The sequence below is a fragment of the Myotis daubentonii genome, chromosome 2 (assembly GCF_963259705.1).
Source record: "Myotis daubentonii chromosome 2, mMyoDau2.1, whole genome shotgun sequence".
NCBI classification, from domain to species: domain Eukaryota; kingdom Metazoa; phylum Chordata; class Mammalia; order Chiroptera; family Vespertilionidae; genus Myotis; species Myotis daubentonii.
Genome location: NC_081841.1, coordinates 103,324,729 through 103,346,441, shown reverse-complemented (window position 1 = coordinate 103,346,441; position 21,713 = coordinate 103,324,729).

Here is a 21,713-nt window from a genome sequence, read left to right as displayed (position 1 = left end):
AATGTCCCCTGGAAGGCAAAATTGCCCTTCCCTTCCCAACCATCCCACTATTCTGTGTCCTAGGCCAATCTGGAGAGGGAGTTCCCAGCCATTGAACTGCTTGTTCACAAGGGTGTAGAATCCTACATACGAGAGAGAGAGAGAGAGAGAGAGAGAGAGAGAGAGAGAGAGAGAGAGAGAAACATGAATGGGAGCCTAAGCTTCTCTGAATATGACTTGCTAAACTAAGACTGGCTATTTAACAAAGAACATTAACAGAATTAAGTGGCTGAGTGAACGCTTGGGCTAAGGGAGAGGCTGACCGCCAGGTCTCTGGCTTTGGCAAATGCAAACACAGGGTGAGAAGAGCACATTTGGGGGCAGAAGGACCAGGTAAAACTTGGATATGTTGAATCTGACAAGCTGTGGCTCCTCCCACACAGTCCACTTGCTTAGAAGAACCCCACAATGCAAGCCACAGAATGAGAGAAAATATTTACAAATGACATTCTGATGCAGGTTTAATATCCAGAATATGTAAAGAATTTCTACAACTCAACAACAATCCCAAAACCCCAAAAGAATTTGATTTTTAAATGAACAAAGGACTTGACCAGGCATTCCTCCAAAGAAGATATACAAATGGCCAATAAGCACATGAAAAGATGCTCAACATCACTAATCTCTAGGGAAATCAAAATCACAGTAAGATACCAACTCACACCCATTAGTATTGCTAATATTTAAAACAAACAAACAAACAAACAAACACGCCCTGGCTCAGTTGGTTGGAGCATGGTCTGGCACACCAAAAGGTTGCAGGTTCAATTCCCAGCCAGGGACATACCTAGGTTGTGAGTTCAATCCCCTGGTCTGGCACATACAAGAGGTAACCCATCAATGTTTTTCTCACATATCCTCTCTCACATTGATATTTCTTTCTCCATTCCTTTCTCTCTAAGGATCAATAAATACATATCCTGAGGTGAAGATAAAAAACAATAACAAAAAACCCTCAGAAAACAGCAAGTGTTGGCAAGGATGTGGAGAAACTGGAACCTTTATGCACTGTTGGTGGGATTGTAAAATGGTGCAGTCATTGTGGAAAACAGTATGAAGTTCCTTAAAAAATTAGAAATATTATTAATCAGTAATTCCACTTATGAATATATGAATAGATAGATAGTATCTCCAATAGAATTAGAAGCAGGGTCTCAGAGTTATACTTGTACACCCATGTTCATTGTAGCATTATTCACAATAACCAAAAGGTGGAAGAAACCCAGGTTTCCATCAATAGCTGAGTGGGATAAAGAAAATGTGATGCATACATACAATTGATTATTATTGAGCCTTAAAGGAAAGGAAATCCTGACATATGCTGTAACATGATAAATCTTTTAAAAATTTATTTATTTATTTTATTTTTTATGTTTCATTTGTAGTTGACATTTAATATTATATTAGTTTCAGGTGTACAGAACATAGAGAAATATTGAGGCCATTTCTACTTTCTGTCTCTATGAATTTGACTATTCTTAAAGAATTTGTCTATTCATACCTTATATGGATGGATCTTGAGGACATTATGCTCAGAGAAACAAGCCACAGTCACAAAAGTACAAATATTGTATGATCCCACTTCTACGCAGTATCTAGAATAGTCTAATTCATTGAAACAGATGGTGGAATCAAGGTTACTAGGGACTGGGGTTAGGCGAGAAAGGGGAGTTGCCTAATGGAGGCAAAGTTTCAGTTTTGCAAGATGAATAGGGTTCTGGAGATTAGCTGCATAACAATATGAAGGTACTTAACACTATTGAGCTGTACACTTACTAGTAAATGGTTAAAATGATTTAAAAAAGAATTCCATGATATTTGTAGAGAAAAATTCTGCTTGACAATATAAAAGTAAAGTAACTGGTCTCTATCAACAGAAATTGGCATGTTTTTCCTATTTTCCTAAAGCCAGTTATACTCTTATATTAATTAGTAGTATATGATTTAAATTGGGGGGTTGGTTTTAAGATCTATTTGTTCCAGAATACATTTTAAAAGAGAAATGCTGGATTAGAAACTTAGATGAAAATATGGATACTTTGGAGGGGCGCTTTGACTTTCAGAATCCTCTGCTGCCCTGAGAGGGCCACTTCTTCATGCGGTGTCCCAGCCGGCCTTCCCACACAGACCCTCCTGGCAGTGTTTGTGTGCTTCAACACTGGGTTGGCAAGAGGGTGTTTCCTGAATAAAGTTCACTTGCAGATGAATAAGACTTCCTCAGAAATCCCACTCTAGAGTGGGAGCACCACTTCCTCCTGCCATGAGCCAGCACCTCACACCCCCTCCCCACCTCCGGAATGAGGGATCTGGAGAGGACCGGTGCACTTACTCTTGCCCAGCTTCATTTCTGCCCAACTGACATCATCGAGAAGCAAAATTTCCACACAGATGCATTCATTCAGTCAACGAATATTTATTGACTACAAGTTACTGGGAGAGAGCCATTAAAACTGGAAACAAGCTTTTTCTAAGTCCATTTTATTAAGGTATAATTTACATACAGAATTCACCATTTTAAGTGTGCAGTTCTATGGCTTTGACAAATACATTTCCTATGAGCATCCCCACAATCAAGATAGAGAATATTTCTATCGCCCACCCCTCCCCCCGCCCCAAGGATTCTCCTGTGCCCCTTTGAAAGCAATCCCTCCTCTCACTCCTCTTTCCTGGCAACCACTGATCTGATTTCTGTCCCTATTGTTCTGCCTCTGCCAAATGTCAAGTAAATGAAATCATACAGTATGTAGCTTTTTTGTCTGGCTTTGGCGATTCGTCCACATTGTTGCATGTATCAGTAACCCATTCCTTTTCATTACTGAGCAGTACTCCATTGTGTGGATATACCACAATTTATTTATCCATTCACTAGTTGATCAACATTTAGCTTGTTTCAAGTTTTCAGCATTATGAAAAAGCTGGTAATATGCATATGGGTCTTTGTGTGGACATTGTTTTCATTTCTCATGGGCTAATACCTAGGAGGGGAATTGTTGAGTCATCTGGAAAGTGTATGTTTAAATTAATAAGAAACTGCTCAACTGTCTCTAAAATGGCTGTACCCTTTGCATTCCTACCTGGGATATATGCAAATCCCAGGTGTTCGGCATCCTAGCCAGCCAGACAAAGCTTTTTGCAAACATCAGCATCTTAACTATTTCAAACCTGCAGTAATCATGATCATTCCATCTTCAGCAATGTGTGGTCATATCTTTAAACTTCCTGTTCTATAAACAGGCTCAGAAATATGCAGCGCCAGGTTCGTTCCACAGTGTACACTTTTCCTTATAAAACAGTAATATAAAAGTGCCTTCATGATATCAGTGAGTTTAAGGAATTGCAACAAGGCAGAGTTAGCCCTTAGCCAGATGCAAGTAGACAGATAACAGAATAGTACTAGTACATGCTCAGTCTTAGACGGGGTCTTTAAAGCCCTTCCCTCCACCCACCTCCCCACCATGGGATGCTTGAACCCTGTCTTACTCTGTTCCTGGCAAGGGGTGATCCAGGTTCGGAGGCATCAGGCCTCTGTTGGGGGTCTCACTTGCTCCTGGGGCACTGTATTAACCAGGAGATGATATGGTCAACAGGATTGTGTCAGCTGTGGACAGTGACTTGCTACAGGCTTCTTCAGCTCATTGCTCTTCATTTGGGTTATGGAAGCTGACATAATTCCAAACCCCATTTTTTTGTATTAATACAAAGTTTAATAACAAATATGGCATTTTTCACAATTCTTTGTGAATAACACAATTACATAGCTTATAAGGAATGTTTAAAAATATAATCTATTCATTTAAAACTATTCATAGATTATTTACATTTTTGCGTAATTTCTGTCAAGTTCCTATATCAATTTTTATTATTTTTTAATTTAAATTCTTTATTGTTTAAAATCTTACATAAGTTTCCTTTTTCCCCATTGACCTCTCCCCAGCCACCCCACCCCCCAGCACATGCCCTCACCCCCCCCCCCCGCCCCCGCCCCATTGTCTGTGACCATTGGTTATGCTCATATGCATGCATACAAGTCCTCCAAACCCTATTTTTATCAGACATCTATTCAGATATTTGAAAGCAGCTCTCATTCTTCTAAAGTATCTTCTCTTATCCAGACTAAACATCTCTAGTTCTTTTGACCGTCCTTAAGCATGATTGATAGGCTCTTCTCCAGCCTGTCCCTCTCCTCTCAAAGGATGCAGCTATATCTAAGATCTGCCCCAGAGGGGGAGCTCAGGACTGAGCCAGACCTAAACAGGTCTAGCAAACAGGGAACAGATTCTCTGCTTTTAATGTACTCGAAGGTCACACTCATTTTTTTGACAGAGGTCTCCAGCGCCTCATACTGAATTTACCATTTGTGTGGCTGACTACTTGGTTGTTTCTTCCCCAATCTGTATTTGCAGAATCAAATGTTGGGTGACTCAAGAGAAGGATCTTAAATGTTCTCATTATAGATTTACCTGCTGCTCCAATTTGCTAGGGCTTTGGCTAACTCTGATTTTATAATCAATTATGTTTATGATCTCAACTTTTTTGTCACCAACGTTGATAAATGGGTCTGCAACATCTTTGTTCAGCAAAGTTTTATGTCCTGTGCACTTGGCCAGGCACAGGGAATAATACAAAGATGAATCAAATGGGGCCAGTCTCTAGAGGAGCTCAGAGGATTGTGAGGGATGAGGACATCAGTCTATTCTGAATTGTATTTATTATGTGGTTAGCCCACATTCTGGCCACACCCCCACTGTCCTGGTCCCATGTTCCCTAATCTCAAAATATTACATGAACTTATTCACATGGATGTAAAAATAACTGAAAAGAGCAAATAGAATGAAGTCAATAATGAGCTCCTGGAGTAGCCCAGCTTACAGGAACAGGCGAATAATAAGTGTGTAAGTAATGGGAGGAAATTGTATTTTAGGGTGCAGGGGTGGGCAAACTTTTTGACTCGAGGGCCACAATGGGTTCTTAAACTGGACCGGAGGGCTGGAACAAAAGCATGGATGGAGTGTTTGTGTGAACTAATATAAATTCAAAGTAAACATCATTACATAAAAGAGTACGGTCTTTTTTTTCAATAGTTTTATTAATTTCAAACGGGCCGGATTCGGCCCACGGCTGGTAGCGTATTCCCAAGTATTGGATCTCAGGCAGAGTGCACTTTGGGCGGTGCCCACGAGGCTGCTGGGAAATACAGGCTGCAGCTGAGCCTCTTAAGAGGTCCTCTTAAACCTGGTCCTCAAAATCCAGGTGGGGGAGGGCGTGCATTCTTCACAGACACTTGACTGCCCCGCAGCACTGGCTGTGCTCTGCCAGCGTTGTTGCTCCCCTCTGAGCTAGCAAAGTGTTCACACGGGTGACGGTGGGTCCCCTCACTCCTTTACGTTAGGAAAGGAAGATGTAACCACAGATGGGAAGGAGGGCTGGTTGCTGACATCTAGGATCCCAAGGAGCAAACCTTTGGAAAAGAGTTGTTTCCTCAGGAAATTCTTTCTCAGCCTCCTCTTCCAGAAAACCCCTGATCTCAACCCCTGCTCCAGAAAGGTTTCCTGCGTTGCCCCGGAAGCAGGCTTCTTACCCAGAATGTGACAGTTGCCAATCAGTGTAAAGGACAGCGTTTGAGCCGAGAGTGTGGCTGATGTTTTTATTTCCTCATTTCCCCTGGAAGAGTGTTCCCACACACACCCCACCCCCGCCTCGCACGGTGAGAGCAGGCGGGGCTCCAGGAGCGCGTTGGGGTTCTGTTGTTTACTTACTTGTCCCCGAGTTTTTGTTCAGCCAGGGAAGCTGCGCCGCGGCTCCTCGCATATTATTTATCTTTTCCTGCGAGGGACTTGTGACAGCCCAGGGTGTTGTGTATCCTGTGAGATTGTTTATCGCCCAGCCCCTGCCGTGGCCGGAGCAGCCTCCTTGCCGGCACTTCACGTCCCGAAACCCGGCTACGTGAGCAAGCGAAGGGCGGGAGGTCACGCTGGGTGCCGGGATGAACCCGCGGCCCCTGGAGCCTGGGCGGCGTGTCCTCAGGCGGAGGCCTGACCCCGACCCCGAGCGACCAGGTGACATTAGCCAGACAGCTGCGCTGCTCCGGCTGCTCCGGGAAGTCACCTGTGAGCGCCACCAGCTCCCACGGTCGTCCCAGCGGATGGGGTGGTAGTGACCCCAAGACTAAGTGCCCCCGCCGGTTCCACCCTGGCCCCGCGCCACCGCGGCCAGGCGCAGATCGGGCTCGCTGTCCCGTCCCCCCGCGGGGGACCCTATCGGAGCCGCTGGCCCTCGGCCTGCGTTCCACGCGCGGGGTTCGTTCCCACTGGTCCAGCCAAAGCCCCGCGCACTGGCACCTCCTGGAGCGACCCTCGCTCGGGTTCCAGGGGAGCGGGCCTGGCCCGGGGTGCACAGGGGCGCGGGAGGCCTTCCATTCTGAGCATGACCCTGGCCATGGGGGACTTGAAATTAACCACAGGGTGACTTCGGGGTGAGTCCTGTCTTCCCCCTTCTCCTCGCATTTCCTCTCTTTCGATGTCCACCCTTTTCTCCGGCCTCCCTTTTTCTTCTAGCCGTTGGAAGTGTCAGAGGCAGGTCTCTCGCCCCGGTTAGCAGCGCGCCCGGCGCAGGAGGAGGGGCGGCGCCGCTGCCAGCCCGGCCAGCCTGTGCCACATGCACGCGCACTCACACTCGCACTTATGGGGGAAGATCAAACGCTCACGGCGGCCCGAGCTCTGTTTTCTCAGGCGGCCTTCCCCCATCACCACATTGTTAGCGGGACAATGGGCTCCTGTGTCAGTCTTGTTGGCACCAGTTTTGTACGATGCAGGAAACAGCATTTCCTCTCGGTGCTGGAAAATTAACTTGGATCGTGCTTTTCCCTTTTTATTGAGAATCCGCACACACCCCGGGAAACCCGATCTCCCGGAGAGGGGAAGGAGCGGCCGCAATAGACATCCTAGCGTCCTGCGTCCTGCCCTGGCGGTCCCCTTCCCGCTCGGCTCCGGCTCGGGTCCTGCCAAAGGAGGAAACTCGCGGCCCTGAACAATGAGATGGCCTGTGTCTCAGCAGTGACCCTCCCACTGGGGCTGTCAGGCGGCCTGTGCCAAGCCGCAGAGCCCACGCGTGGCCCGCTCTGCTTGGAAGGAGAACTGGGCAGAAGGGGCTCCCCAATACCAAGGGAGGTACCAGCTGTCTGCTCCAAGGTGTCCAAGCGTGGGCAATGGGACAGATAGTCCCAAAACTTACAATTCGTAACAATTGTTAGGCTCACAAAGTACTAATTCGCATTATCCTTCCCCACTTAGTAGTTCTATTTGGGAACTCATTTCATCTTGCCCTGAATTATATCGTGTTGTCTATCTCTTGGAATAGCACTGGATTATAAAATCCTGGTGGCCGGGAAGGGTCTTCTTTGTCTGCATTATCACCACAAATGTTCATAAAATAAGTAGATATTGTTAGGGTCACTGAAGGAGGAACGCATGAGGCTAAAGTGGTGAGGGATCATAAATTTATGAGATCATCTGTGTACCAGATAGGCTGAGCCCCCAAATGGTGCCAGCCCCCAAAGACAGGGAGTCAGAGGTTTTCAAGGACTCTAGGCAGGCTTTTTCTGGGCGGGGAATTCTCTGTGCAGTCTGGATTCTGGGAAACTCCTTGGGCAGGGGGGAAAGATAATGGTCTAAGCAAGTGGAATGTCCATTGTGAAGTGGCCTAAAGGTCAGTTCCCAGGGAAGGGGGTATCGATTCAATTATTTGATCAAACCTGACAGATATGTGTACCTCTCCTAGCTACCCTTCCCACCATCTCCGACTGTTCACATTGTGGGTTTGAATACTAACAGCTGACTGCTGATCTTACCCTTAGAATATATGTGTATATAATATGCATAGGCTTTTCTATACATTGCACCTATGTACACACACTCATACACATGTCTACAATATGTGTTTAGTAGCTGCAATATCACTACCATCCCGCTCTCCTTCCCTGCCCTTGATCACCATCTGGAGAGAAAAACGTGGAAACTCCATTTTAAATCTATTATAGGTGTACCTCTCCGTCTCATTAACCTTCTTTTGCAACCTATTCTTCAAACATTTTATGTAAATTTAATTTCTGAAAATGTTATTTCCTGTCTATTTTTAACTTTCAATTTTTTTTCATAGACTTCATTTTTTAGAGCAGTTTGAGGTCCACAGCCAAATTGTGTGGAAGGTACAGAGAGTTCCTATATACCTCCTGACCCCATACATGCACAACCCCTCCCATTATCCACATCCCTCACCAGAGCGGTACATTTGTTATAATCAGTGAACCTACATGGATACTTCTTAATTACTCAAAGTCCATAGTTCACATTAGGGTTCACTCATGGTCTTGCACTTTCTATGAGTTGGGTAAGTGCATGAAATATGCATCTGTGGTAGGCAGTTGGACAGACATGAGTAGAGCAGGGACAATGGGCCAGGTACAAGGGTCATTAGGGTGGAAAGCCCCTGGTGCCTAGCAACCGAAGGAAATGGAAAAACAGGGCCTTGTCCCCAGGGTGACCTTTTCTCCCCTAGCATATTTCTGGTCATGTGATTTAGACCCCCTGACCTTTCATATGGCTGGTCATGTGGGTCAGACCCTCCTCTGACCTCACTCCTCTGGCAAGTAACTAGTCATGTGGTAGACCCCCTTGCAGGAGGAACAACTCCTATTCCTTAACAACCACACCCTCAAGCATTAACCCCTAGAGATAATATCTAGGCCTCAGGTGTGTTTTCAGGTCCAGACCCAGAAAAGCAGCAAAACCAGATAAGCAATACGTGGCTGATATCATGACAGCTTCATTAACTAATGACCCCCTGCCCTGGTGCCAACCAATCAATGGAGACCACGACCTTGAAAGGGCACACTTGGAAAACTGATGAATATTCTATTGAGATCCTCCCCTGAGACCTCCAGATAAATAACCTCAAGATGGAGGACCCAGTGTGGCTCTCTATATGGAGCAAGCCTGTGCCTCCCTCCCTGCTCTTCCCCTAGGCGCATTTTCCTTGCCTCTCTCTTTCTCCTAAGCTTCAAGGGCCCTTCTTTCACCTCTGTAAGTTGTCTCCTGAGCCCATTTCTTCGACTTATTTATTCTACTTCCGTGAATTTCTAAATAAATTTTCTCTTATAGTTTGAGTTTGGGCTCTGAATTCTTTCTTATCCAGAACTCAAGTACTGAGATTGCTGAACCAAGGTCCAGTCTGACTCCACTGGTGCCAACTTATGGTGCTGACTCATATCATCTTATTGTGGTGTACTGTGGCAGGTTTCCAGAGAAGACCACCCAGGACCACCTTGCAGACCCAGACCTATTCTAGGTACAGTCAGGGGCCCATTGTGCACAACCAGTTCCTTGCTTTGCATGGAGTGGGTTTTGGTGAGTTTTCCTTGGAATTCTGGAGCTCCCTGTTTCAAAGTAAGAGACCCTGACTTTCTTTGAGATATTTTTTCTGTCCTAGAGGTAGAGTTAATGGTTAAGGATTGTGATAAGTCAGGACAGCAAGAGAAAAAAAAAATGGGTGGCTGATTTTTAATATTGGCTTTTCAATTGGAATTGCTTTCTCAGGGTCTGCACAAAACAGTTTGCTGGATAAATGAGAGCCTGAATTTATTCGGCGCTGAAGATAAGGGGCACTTATTCCCTCCAGCTTGGATATTCTTGGGTGACTAAGACTCTCTGTGGAGATGTCAGGATGTGCAGGAGCCCCATTGAGAATTCCAACTCAACTGTAATTAAATAATTGACTCATCTTGAGATGCACACTTAAAGGCTAGTTACCTAGCACTCCAAGTCCTCATGACTGTATTAGACAACCTGGGAGAGAAACCAAGACAGATAAGGGGGTTTGAGATGACTCAGGAGGTGACAGCCCCTTGGAGCTCAACCCACAAGCAGCACATTTCCACCCACTGCACAATATCCCTAGAAATTTGTTCAGAATCTACAGATCTCAAAATAAAACTAAAATTAACATGGGAAATCATGTCTCCAAGGCCAGAAACTCCCAGCCCTCAACCCCCATTAATACTCCTGCAGATATAAAATTAATAGGAAGATTTTAGTTGCAAGCACTTACAGAAATGGGAAGGTTTAACTAGAAGTGATATCAACTTAAGATGGCCAAAATGTAGCTCTTTTGATTCCTAAATCAATTTTTTCATGCAAAATTAGAAATAGTTGGCTCCAAAATTAAACTGAATGAATGGGAACGTTATTTTGATTGGAAATTAGAAGCTCCTAGCAGGAGCACAGGTAAATTACACTCAGAATAGAAAAACAAAAAAGCTGGTCTCAGGCAAAGGGAAAACAGCAATTGTATACATTCCTATAGAATTAAGGAATCTACATAAAGATTTCCTTGACTTTCTCCAGATCCTTGGTGGAGTCACACACAAAATTTAACTGTTAAAACATGCAATCCTAGCTTTTCTGACCTGTTCCAGTTAATATACCTACTGGTTTCTGGGAGCAAAGCAAGAAAATTACTAAACACAGTCTTCTTGGAAACACCTGTTGAGAAGCCTATTTTTATTGTAGAAAATCAGGTCACCTTAAGAAGGGTTGTAGAAAACCTAAATGGAATTTAGAAAGAGAAAATAAACAAAAAACAAACATAGGTTGCTCCAAGGACTGTGAGAGGGTGTTTCCCCTTCTCCTTTCTAATAGTTTAGGAGCTATGAAGATCATTATAGACTAGAGGCCTGGTGCATGAAAATCGTGCATTGGGGGAGAAGGAGGAGGGGACCTCAGCCCAGCCTGTACCCTCTCCAATCCAGGACCCTTGGGGGATGTCCAACTGCCTCTCACAATTCAGGATTGCTGGCTCCTAACCTCTTGCTTGCCTGCCTGCCTGCCTGATCACCCCTAACCCCTCTGCCTGCCTGCCAGATTGCCCCTAACCACCTCTGCCTGCCTGATCGCCCCTAACTGCCTCTAGCTCACCCCCCTTCCAAGACCCAGGATTCCCTCCTCCAGCTGGTCACAGGCACCCAGGACCCAGGCCGTCTTCACCCAGACCGGCCACAGCCACTGGAGACCATGAGCAGACAGCTTTGTCCGGGCCGCAACCACAGGCACCCGGGACCGTGGGCTGGGTGGCTTGTCCCTCTCCCAGGCCACAGTCCCAGCCAGTGGCGCCCAGGACCATTGGGCATGTGGCTTGTCCCTCTCCTCGGCAGCAGCCTGGATGGTCCCCATTCCTCTCTCGTGAGTTCATTTGTTTCTGGATGGTCCACATTTCTCTCTCCCCAGTGTTGAGTGTCTGAGTCTTTACAGCATGATGGCATGAGAGCATGACAACCATTTGCATGTTAGCTTTTTATTATATAGGATACCAAGGCTACTTTATCTGTTCTTAACCACACCCAACTCAGTTGCTTCCTCCCTCATAGTAAAGCTTCTGCACAAGTGGTAGGGATATCTAATCAACCAATGTCTGTTTTTAAATAAGTCCCAGAACTTATTCCTGGGACTTCCAGGCAAGATAGTGGTATATACAGTACTCAGATCTTCCCACAGCCACATCAAAATTACAACTAAATTACAAAATAACCATAATTAAGAACCACCTAAAATCTAACTGAATGGAAATCCTACAACTAAGGATTTAAATAAGAAGCCACAATGGGACTGGTAGGAGTAGCCGAGACATGGGATGAGCAGGTCTCACACCTATGTGTGGTAGATAAAAATTGAGAGAGATAACTCACCTGCAAAAGTGTCCCCTGAGGAGCAAGGGGAGCTAGGCCCACACTAGACCTCCAAGCCCAGGGTTCCAGTGCCAGGAGAAGTCTCCATTATGCTGGCTATAAAAAACAGCAGGGAATGTGGCAGAGTGAGTCAGGCAGGTGCTGGAGTCCCAGGCAATTCCTCTTAAAGTGCCTTCACACAGACTTACTCAGATTCAGTCCCTCTGAGCTCCAGCACTGGGGCATCAGCTTGAAAGGAACCAGGGTCATACAGGGAGGAACTGAATTGTCTGGCATTAAGGTGAGAGCTGGGGAGACAGCTTCCTGTCACACTAAAATGCTGGCAGAGGCTATTGTTCTTTTTCTGAGACCATTATTCCCATAGAGCCAGCAGACATGTGCCATATATGAGTCTTCATCAATCTGTTCATGCTACCCTAGTGATTCCCTGCTCCACCCAACTTGTGGGCCCAACCCAAGGTGTATCCAGTGGCTTTTCAATACACATGGCCTCTCTTGCCTGCTTCAGATTTTCCTAAAATCTCTTAAACAAGCAGCATCTAGCCTCTGCATACCATGTACCTCTTGCTAAGTGACCCTAGGCCCAGCACTCCGGACATCTGGCCATGGCGATCAGCTTGGACTTTCTTGGACACCTACAAGCCCATCTGCATCTCTCTCTGTAGCTAATGCAGGGTGGCCCCAGGCAGGGCATGGGCAATGGCTGACCTTGCACCTCCCAGAGGCCCCTAGCCAGTGTGCCCATTGGACAACTTTAGACCATGCCAGATTACAACCTACCACCTCCACAAGTAACACACTCAAGAGGCAGACTTGCACCAAAGGTGAGCACCAAAGATTCACTAAAGCAAGTCTTCCTCTGTAGGGTCAGTTCAAGCACAGCAGCTCTTAAGCTGTAGTCACAGCCAGTCCTTGCAGCCATTTGGCTTGGGGGTCAATCCCTGTCAGTGATGCCAACAGCAATTAAAACTCTACTACAACAGTACAGTGCACACAGCCCACAGAAGGATGCACCTAAAGCACCCAGCTCAGGTGACTGGGGAGACTGTGCCACTGGGTCCTATAGGACACCTACTACACAAGGCCACTCTACCAAGTCTTGAGAGAAACATACATAGAGAAGCAGCCAAAATGCAGAGACAAAAAAAAAAAAAAGTCCCAAATGAAAGAACAGAAGAAAGCTCCAGGAAAATAACTAAATGAAATGGAGGCAAGTAAAATGCCAGATACAGAGGTCAAACAATGGTTATAAGGATGTTCAAGGAACTTAGTGATAACTGCAAGAAAGTTAGTGAGAACTTTGACAGAATGAAAGAGGACATAAAAACCACAAAAAGGAACCACTCAGAAATGAAGGATACACTAACTGAAATGAAGAATTACTTTCAGGGAATCTACAGTAGAGTAAATGAAGCCAAGAATCAAATCAGAGATTTGGAATGTGAGGAAGCAAAACAAAACAAAACAAAAAAATAATCAGAACAACAAAAATAAAAAGGAATCTAAAAAATGAGGATAATGTAGGAAGCCTCTGGGACAACTTCAAGTGTTCCAGAAGGAGGAGAGAGAGCAAGGAAATTGAAAACCTATTTTAAAAAATAATAACAGGAAACTTTCCTAACCAAGTGAAAGAAATAGACATACAAGTACAGGAAGCACAGAGTCCCAAACAAGATGAACCCCCAAAACCCATACCAAAACACATCATAATTAAAATGCAAAAGATTAAAGACAAAGAAAGAATCTTAAAAGCAGCAAGAGAAAATCAGTTAGTTACCTACAAGGAAACTCCCATAAGACTGTCAGCTGATTTCTCAAGGAAACTTTGCAGGACAGAAGGTATTGGCAAGAAATATTCAAAGTGGTGAAAAGCAAGGACCTACAAACAAGATTCCTCTATCCAGCAAAGCTGTCATTTAAAATGGGAGGACATTGAAAAAGCTTCCCAGACAAGAAAAAGGTAAAGGAGTTCATCAACATCAAAGCAGTATTACATGAAATGTTAAAAGGTCTTCTTTAAGAAGAAGGAAAAAAGATAAGAAATATGAACAATAAAATGACAATAAATACACGTCTATCAAAAATCAAATCTAAAAATCAAAATAAACAAACAAGCAGAATAGAAACAGACTCATAAATACAAAGAACATTTTGATAGTTGCCAGATGGGAAGAGTGTTGGGGTGGTGGGTAAAAAAGGTGAAGGTATTAAGAAGTATAAATCTGATGTTACAGAATAGTCATGGGGATATAAAGTACAGCATGGGGAATCTATATATATAAAAACCTAAGCAATCATTACAACTGAAAGACTGGAATGACCAGAATGACCAGTCGACCAGTCACTTTGAAGCACACTGACCACCAGGGGGTAGATGCTCAATGCAGGAGCTGCCCCTTGGTGGTCAATGTGCGAACACAACTAACCTCCCACGGCCCCACCCCCCAGCTGGCCAGGCCGCATCGGCCCCTGGTGCTAAACCATTCATAGAGACCTGTTTCTAGGTTGGGGTTTCATATGTAGTAGAGCAGCTCCCTCACTGTGATCTACTGAAAGTCAGCCCTCAACACAAGGGTTTGTCTCACTTCCGTCCTCTCCCTTCCCCAGGGGCCACGTGCCCACTGTGGTGGTGGCGCAGTCATGAGGGAAGGAGGAGGGGGGCGGTGGGGAAACATGCAGTGGCAGGGCACCAATGGCGGCAGCAGTGTCCAGTGTTCATTCCTTCTGCACCCAGCCCAGCGACCGTCACCTCCTCTCCCGACCCCATGGGGCCCTTGGACCTGGGCTAGGACAAGGAACCGGGGGTGGGTGGTAGCAGATGCAGCCCCTTTCCCAAGGGGACCAAGGGCCAGCTCCCTCCTTGGGGCCTGCTGGCCAACCTCCTGTGGTCCCTCCCCCATGGCCAGCCAACCTCTCATGGTCCGTCCCTTCCCCTCTCCCTCCCCCCCACCCCTGTGCACGAATTTGTGTACCAGGCCTCTAGTATAGTCATAATGTTCTAACTCTTTATTGTGTCAGATGGATACAAGATTTATCAGGATGATCACTTAGAAAGTTATATAATGTTTAGTCCCTGGGTTGTACACCTAAAACTAATATAATAATTGTATATCAACTAATTGAAAAATAAAAATTAAATCATAAAAAAATAAACCTGTTCCCTTCCAACTAGAGTAAGTTATGGGACAAAATATATGTTTTTACTAATCAAATCCAATTCACTTTATAGGGTAGAATTTTCTTGAAATCAGTGATGCCCACATATCCTTTTTCCAGAGAATGTAATGTGTTTTAAAATAAATGAACCAGATATTGAACCAATTGGGAATAATAATAATTTTTTAAAAATCCACAAGAGGAAACTAATCTTGAGACTGTCTGAACATTTGCTAACCATCTTTTCTTCTTTATTAACTCCCATGAGATTCTCAGGGACAGCTTAACAGGGACTCTCCCTTCCCTTTGAAGTGGCTGCTCTCTCTCTCTCTCTCTCTTAGGCCTCCTAAAAGACCAGGGCATTGGGAAGATGAAAGGTAAGGGAAATAGGTCACTAGCCCCAAAACTAAAGACCAGAATTGTAGAATGAGTTTCCCATCTGAGGTGACAGAGATATTAGGCACCCCTTGTATGGAAAGGTTACCTAAGTAAGAACAGAGGCCAAAAGCAGGGACACTACTCTTGGGACACGAATCATGTAGAGTTGAGTCCAACTGTCTGAGCAGAGTAAGTCCATCTAAGCAGTGCCCAGCCATCACTGTGACTATTGGTGAATCTGCCCTCAGGGCATGAATAGCAATCTACACCCCGGATGGCACCTGGATGGCAGGGTATCCCTGTGGAATAGTGTCCACCTACCTGAGAGGAGTAAGCCCATCATCCCTATGACTGGCCATCACGGTGATATTTGGTAAGTCTACACTCAGGGCACAGGGTATGCATTCCACATCCCAGGTAGTTCCCAGACAACAGGGTACCTGCCTTACTGTGGCTCTCAGGCCACAAAACAGCCCAAGACTAGTAGTGACTCCTTTAACTCTTGGATCAGTATTAATTTGTCTCTCTATAGATGGGAAACAAGTCCATAGTGCCTTGAGTTACCCCTCTTGGGGTACATACTCACCAACTGGAAGAGATTTGACCCTCGAGAAAAAGGTAAGGGAATCTCGAGAAAAAGGCTAATCTTTTGCAACATGGTCTGGTCCCAATATAAAGTGGGCAATGTGTTACCAGAAAGGGGAACTGGCTCTTGGCAGGTCTGCCTAGGGCTGGCTGGTAGTATGTGGGTTCTTGACCTCATGTAGGAAAAAATTCACAAGTCCAGGTGAATCTTAGAGGAAATTTATTAAAGCTGGGGAAAGTGAAACAAGAAAGGGCTGGGGAAATGAGCTTAGGATGAGCTGTTTTGGTTCACTAAGAAATCAGAGGAAAGGGGGCCATGAGGATAGGTTCAGGGGGTTTGCCTGGGACAAACTGGTGCTGCCCATTGCTGCTCTGATTGTATGCCTTGTAGGGTCCCTTAGAGCTTATGAAATGCATGCCTGTGGGGGAAGAGAAGGGGGAAGGGAAAAGTGTGGGCCTGCTCCTGAGAGGGAGAATGTGCACAGGGCCCTTCATTTTGAGGGGTTTTAAAGGCTGGAAGTTTAGGGGAGGATCTCAAGAGAAAATTCGTCAGTTGTTTTTAAATTTATCTTTATTGTTGAAAGTATTATAGAGTCCCTCCTATTATTCCCCATTGCTCCTCTCCACCCCACTCTGCCCTCCTCCCAGTTTTATGCTGATATGTCAAAATGATATTTATCCCCTTAACTTCATTTGTTCTTCAGTATGGTTGGCAAATGGCACTAATTGGATTTCTGCTATCTATCTCCCTGAGTAGTGTGAGTTAAGCTATTTACCCTCTGGTTGGGGAGAAGTGCAAACCATTTACTCTTAAGTGTCCTTGGTGTAGAAAAGATAGGATTTACTAGGTGGCTGAAAACTGCTTGGAATCTAGATTATCTAGATGGCTGCAAACTGCTGTTTAACTATCTGTCTCAGTTTCTCTATTCTATTTGTCCTGCCTGTCTCGAATGAAGAGGTTTGGCCACATAACGGCACCATTAATTTCAATACTATCCTGTAGCTAGACTTGTTTTGCTGGTCTCAGGGAAACAGATGGAGGTTCCATATATCCAAACCTTCATGGCTCGCAGGAATGACCCTAAGCTATATACTACCTGTAAACTAGCTCTCTCTACAGTTGCTACAGAATTTGAAAGAAAAAGATATATCCAGATGGAAAAAAAATTCAAGAATGAGTTTGTAAGTCCTCTGACAATATTTGGGTGGCAACCCAATCCTTAAGGTATCAAAAATAACTGTCCTTGCTTTACAAACGAAGTCTTTTTAGGGCCAGAGGTGTGGCTCCAGAAACAATTCAAAGCCCATCAATTCCTTCTACTTTCCCAAAACCTTCACTATTTATCTCAAAAGGTTTATAAATAATTGGCTTTATGAAACCAAAGTCCTTCTAGGAGAAGCTTGTATTTCTTTCCCTGTACCTTCGAAAGACAAATACCAGGTCTTCTTCAAAAACTCTTACTGGGCCATCTTTTAAAATGCAAGTTTCTGAAAGGTATTCTTATTGAAAGGTGAAAAAAACCCAAAACCTTAGCCATCTGAGCAGATCAATTTAACTTACACCAGCTGTTCTTTTCTAAATGAATCTTTGGTAAACATTATAAAATATCTAGATACTTTTAAATAGCATGAAATACTGAAACATTGATTGCTAGATAAGTCTTAAGTTCACCTACTTTTGGATTTTTATTACAGAAAAGCTAGAAAATACATTTGGAACTTAATGAATACCTTATACTTTATTAGAAGTATGTCTCTTAAAAGTGTGAGTGTGTTTACCAATGGAGAAGCCTATGTTTCTAGAAGTTATGAAATGTATTTGCCAATCTAAAGAATTCTAATTGCTTACTTCTCAGTTGTCACTAAAAATTAAGATTTCTAAGAGTTAAGAATTCTAATTAAGTTGGAAAGATATTGTATGGTTTTGGTAATAGAAAGTATAAGATATAGAGATCCTTTTTGAAGGAAAAGGAAGAAAGTGAGTTGTCCTAAAGTTGGTTATTTCTGAATGAGTTTGGGAGAGGTAAACTGAAAGGCATTAGGAGAGTTGTAGAAGGTTTGTGAAAAAAATATTGAGAGAAAATTACATGGTTAAACTGAATAATGGATTTAATTAAGTAAATGAATTTAAAGATCAAAAGTAAGCTAATACAGATTTGGAGTTTGGTTCTTTAAAAACAACAACAACAACAAAAAACAATCCCTAGCTGGTGTGGCTCAGTGAATAGAGCATCAGCCTGAGGACTGAAGGGCCCCTGGTTCGATTAAGATAAAGGGCACATGCCCAGGTTGTGGGTTTGATCTCCAGTGGAGGGTGTGCAGGAGGCAGCCAATCAATCTCTTTCTCTCTCTCTTCTTCTCTGAAATCAATAAAAATATTAAGAAAAAAAAAAGCCCAGCTGGCATGGTTCAGTGGTTGAGCGCCAACCTATGAACCAAAAGGTCACAGTTCGATTCCAAGTCAGGGCACATGTCCTGGTTGCGGGCTCAATCCCCAGTGTGAGGCATGCAGGAGGCAGCTGATCAATGATTCTCTCTCATCATTGATGTTTCTATCTCTCCATTCCTCTCTGAAATCAATATAAATATATCTTAAAAAACAATCATTTTCCTCTTGTGTTCCAGATATAAGGAGATTTATTTTTAAAGCAATTTGGTAAATTATATTGTTTCTCCTTACCTGATCCCTCCATAATTTTAAAACTCTTAATGAGTATTATCATCTTCATAGCAATATGCTTGTTTACATGAATCCAATAAGAATCTATTTCCTTAAAATAGGACGCATAAAACCAGTTTCCAGTTGTGGTTTTATTAGCCAGGACTTTGACTGGAATGTCATGTTTGAGAGACATGCCTGGACTCTGGTTCACATGGTTCATGGCAGTCTTTCCAGGTAAGAAGCGAAGGTTGCTTTCCTGGGAGATGACAAATAAAGCATCTCTAGACATTTTGGGAACCTCAAGAACTTGAGGAATCCACCCAAATCTATCGGTATTGCAGGCAAAGCCAGATGGCAACTGTGTGGCTTGGTCTGTGCCCTGAGAGGTGGACTAAAGCTCAATCTGAAAATGTCTTGTGAGTGAAATTCCAGCAAAGCAAAGTTGAAAGAGTCTAAATGATCAATTGCTTTTCTTTTTGTGTTTATGCAAATAATCAGGCCAAATTAAAACTGGACTTAATACAGCCTTTTAATGAAAATGATGGTAATTTTAGGGAGAAAATTTGTGTTTCAATGGAAATCACAATGACCAATTGTGGATATTGGACTTCAGTGCAGTTGATTGTCTTCAAAGTTTAAAGTTTTGTTTTTACCTGTGAACTGAACTGGTTCCTAAATTCTTCTAGTTGTCTTCAACCCTCCAAACTAATGTTTTGTTTTTCTCCCATCCTTTAACTTGGAAATATTGAGAACTACCTTCCTAGGAAATATGTCCACCCTGATTTCTTATTGTGGAGCTCTGTCTACATTTTCAGGGATCATTTTGCTTCATCTTAGGCTTCTTTCCTCCTTGCTATTAACTCACTGGACTGTGACTAGAGATTATAATAATCTGTGGACATAAACATCCTCAGCAGGTTCCATTCTCCTGGCGTCTGTTCACCTCCTTTCTAGGGCTTTACTCTTCTTTTACTACAGCTTACTGCCTGACCATTTCCCCCCTGGACCTGATGACTACTCAGAACCTTTCCTAAAGAAGGACGTTTAATTAATTTTAATCAATAGAGAGTCATAGTTGTGGCATCTGAAAAAGAAAAGAAAAGAAAAGAAACATGTGACTCACAAGACTTGAAATGCTCAGTGAGGTTTGCAATCACCTTGCAGGTCTACAAGGCTAATTCCAAGTCTGTTTATTTCCTCTTGGGTTTTTCTGCTCACATTTTAAGCAAGCTGCTACCCAGTGAGCAGTGGTGTCTCAGATTTTCAAATGGCTAGATCCTCCCTCAAGAAAGATGCACTGAGCCCAAGAGTATAGCATGGCTTTAATAAATTACACATATAAAAGAAGAAGCCTTACTTACAGATATTCTTCATGTAGAAAACATTCTTTTAAAATCTTAAACATGAGTATTAAACAACAATATGTTGTCTTCCTATTGGTAATGGCTTATAATGTCTCAAGATTTAATTTCTAAATGGCTCTACCTTGTCCTAAGTAGTTTAGGATATGTAAGTAAATTTAAATTTATTTTATTACTTAAAGCATGATTTAATTAAATAAAGTGTATGGATAAAAGATAGTAATAAATAAAATCAGTGACTTCATCACTTATCTTAAGCTCTGTTCAGTCACTGGCCCAATGCATATGTTTGAGTTGACTACACCTATTTAACTCACTTCAAACCCTTCGGCCTTATATCCACTTCTCCTATAAGCCTCTTTCCTGTATTAACTCTGGGTTCATAATAACAGGAAGGCTGTCCCTCACTAATGTAGATGGAGCTTTTTTAAAAATAAAAATGCCTCTCTCTTGCCCTGTTTCCCTCCCAAGGGTCCTAAATAAAGGAGAAAAAGTGACACAGCATGTGCAGACCAGCAACTGGGCACCACAGTTGTCTTCTTTCTAACCAGAGATTGTGTATTTTGGCCCCTTTCTTAACTAGGCATTTTGCCATAGAGTTGATGCTGGGGCATCAGATATGCTGGCAAACGTCTCTGCTCATGTGCGTAACATACACTCACACACAGACATACATATTATCACACACCCGTCACCATGCACCACCAGGGCAAACCAATCCTCAGGCTTGACTAAGCCAAGACTTTAAACTCTTGAAAATTTAAATTGACCAGTGAGTCATTTTAATGGGGAAGCCATCCTGAGAACTTACAGTGGGCTGAGTGTGTGTTGCAAAGCTCCTGGTGCCCTTTCCTTTATATAGCCCACAAATGAGGAGCCTGGGGCTCAGAGCAGTTAGACCACTTGTCAAGATCACACAGCTGGTCATTTCAGAGGCGGGACCCAAAGCACCCTCATATCCTGGTGGGCAAGAGAGGGAAGGTCCAGGCCCCCCTTTCTGAAGCCAGTGGTTCAGGATTTCTCCGGTCTCATTGGATCTAAATCCTTACCACCCCCAATTCTCTGCCACAGCTTTAAGCTGACCAAGTCTTTTTGAGTCTCCAGTTGGTTCTAAGAACCCTTCAGAGATATCATGGGGAATCTGAGGCCTTCTCTGGGTCTGAGGAACTAAATATTCTTTTACATTCTCCACACTTTATTGATGAAAACATTAAGTCAAACTTAGGAAAGGAGCTTAGAAAAGAAAGGAGGCTCATAGAGAAAATTCTCGAAATGAATGTGGTGAGTAACTGTTACTAACACAATGGAGTTGGTACAAAAAAGATTATGAATCAGGATTACTTCAGTGTTACAGTAAGTGTAGTCTAGAAATAGTGAAACTGTGTCTATGGAGTAGTTGTTTTCCTCAAATTGTTAAATTACTCACCTCTTTTAGGTTTCGTAATGTTTTCCTTTTTTCATTTCTGTGACTTCCCACAGATGCCCTCTACTTATTTTATTTTAACACACAGTGACATTTTGTAACTTCATTCTATGGTAGTAATATCTAGTTGTACCTTGTTGGCAAACACTGGGAAATATGGAACAAAATTATGCCTCAGATTTCTGTGAATGCTAAAAATAGGGAAGAGCCATGCTTGCAATACCCACACTTTGATCAATCAAGGAGCTGAAGCTTCACTTTTTAAAAATAGGTTTAAAATTTTTTTAATAAACCTTGTATTTTAGGTCAGTTTTATGTTCATAGCAAAATTAAGCAGAAATTACAGAATCCTCATTTATCCCCTGACACCCTCCC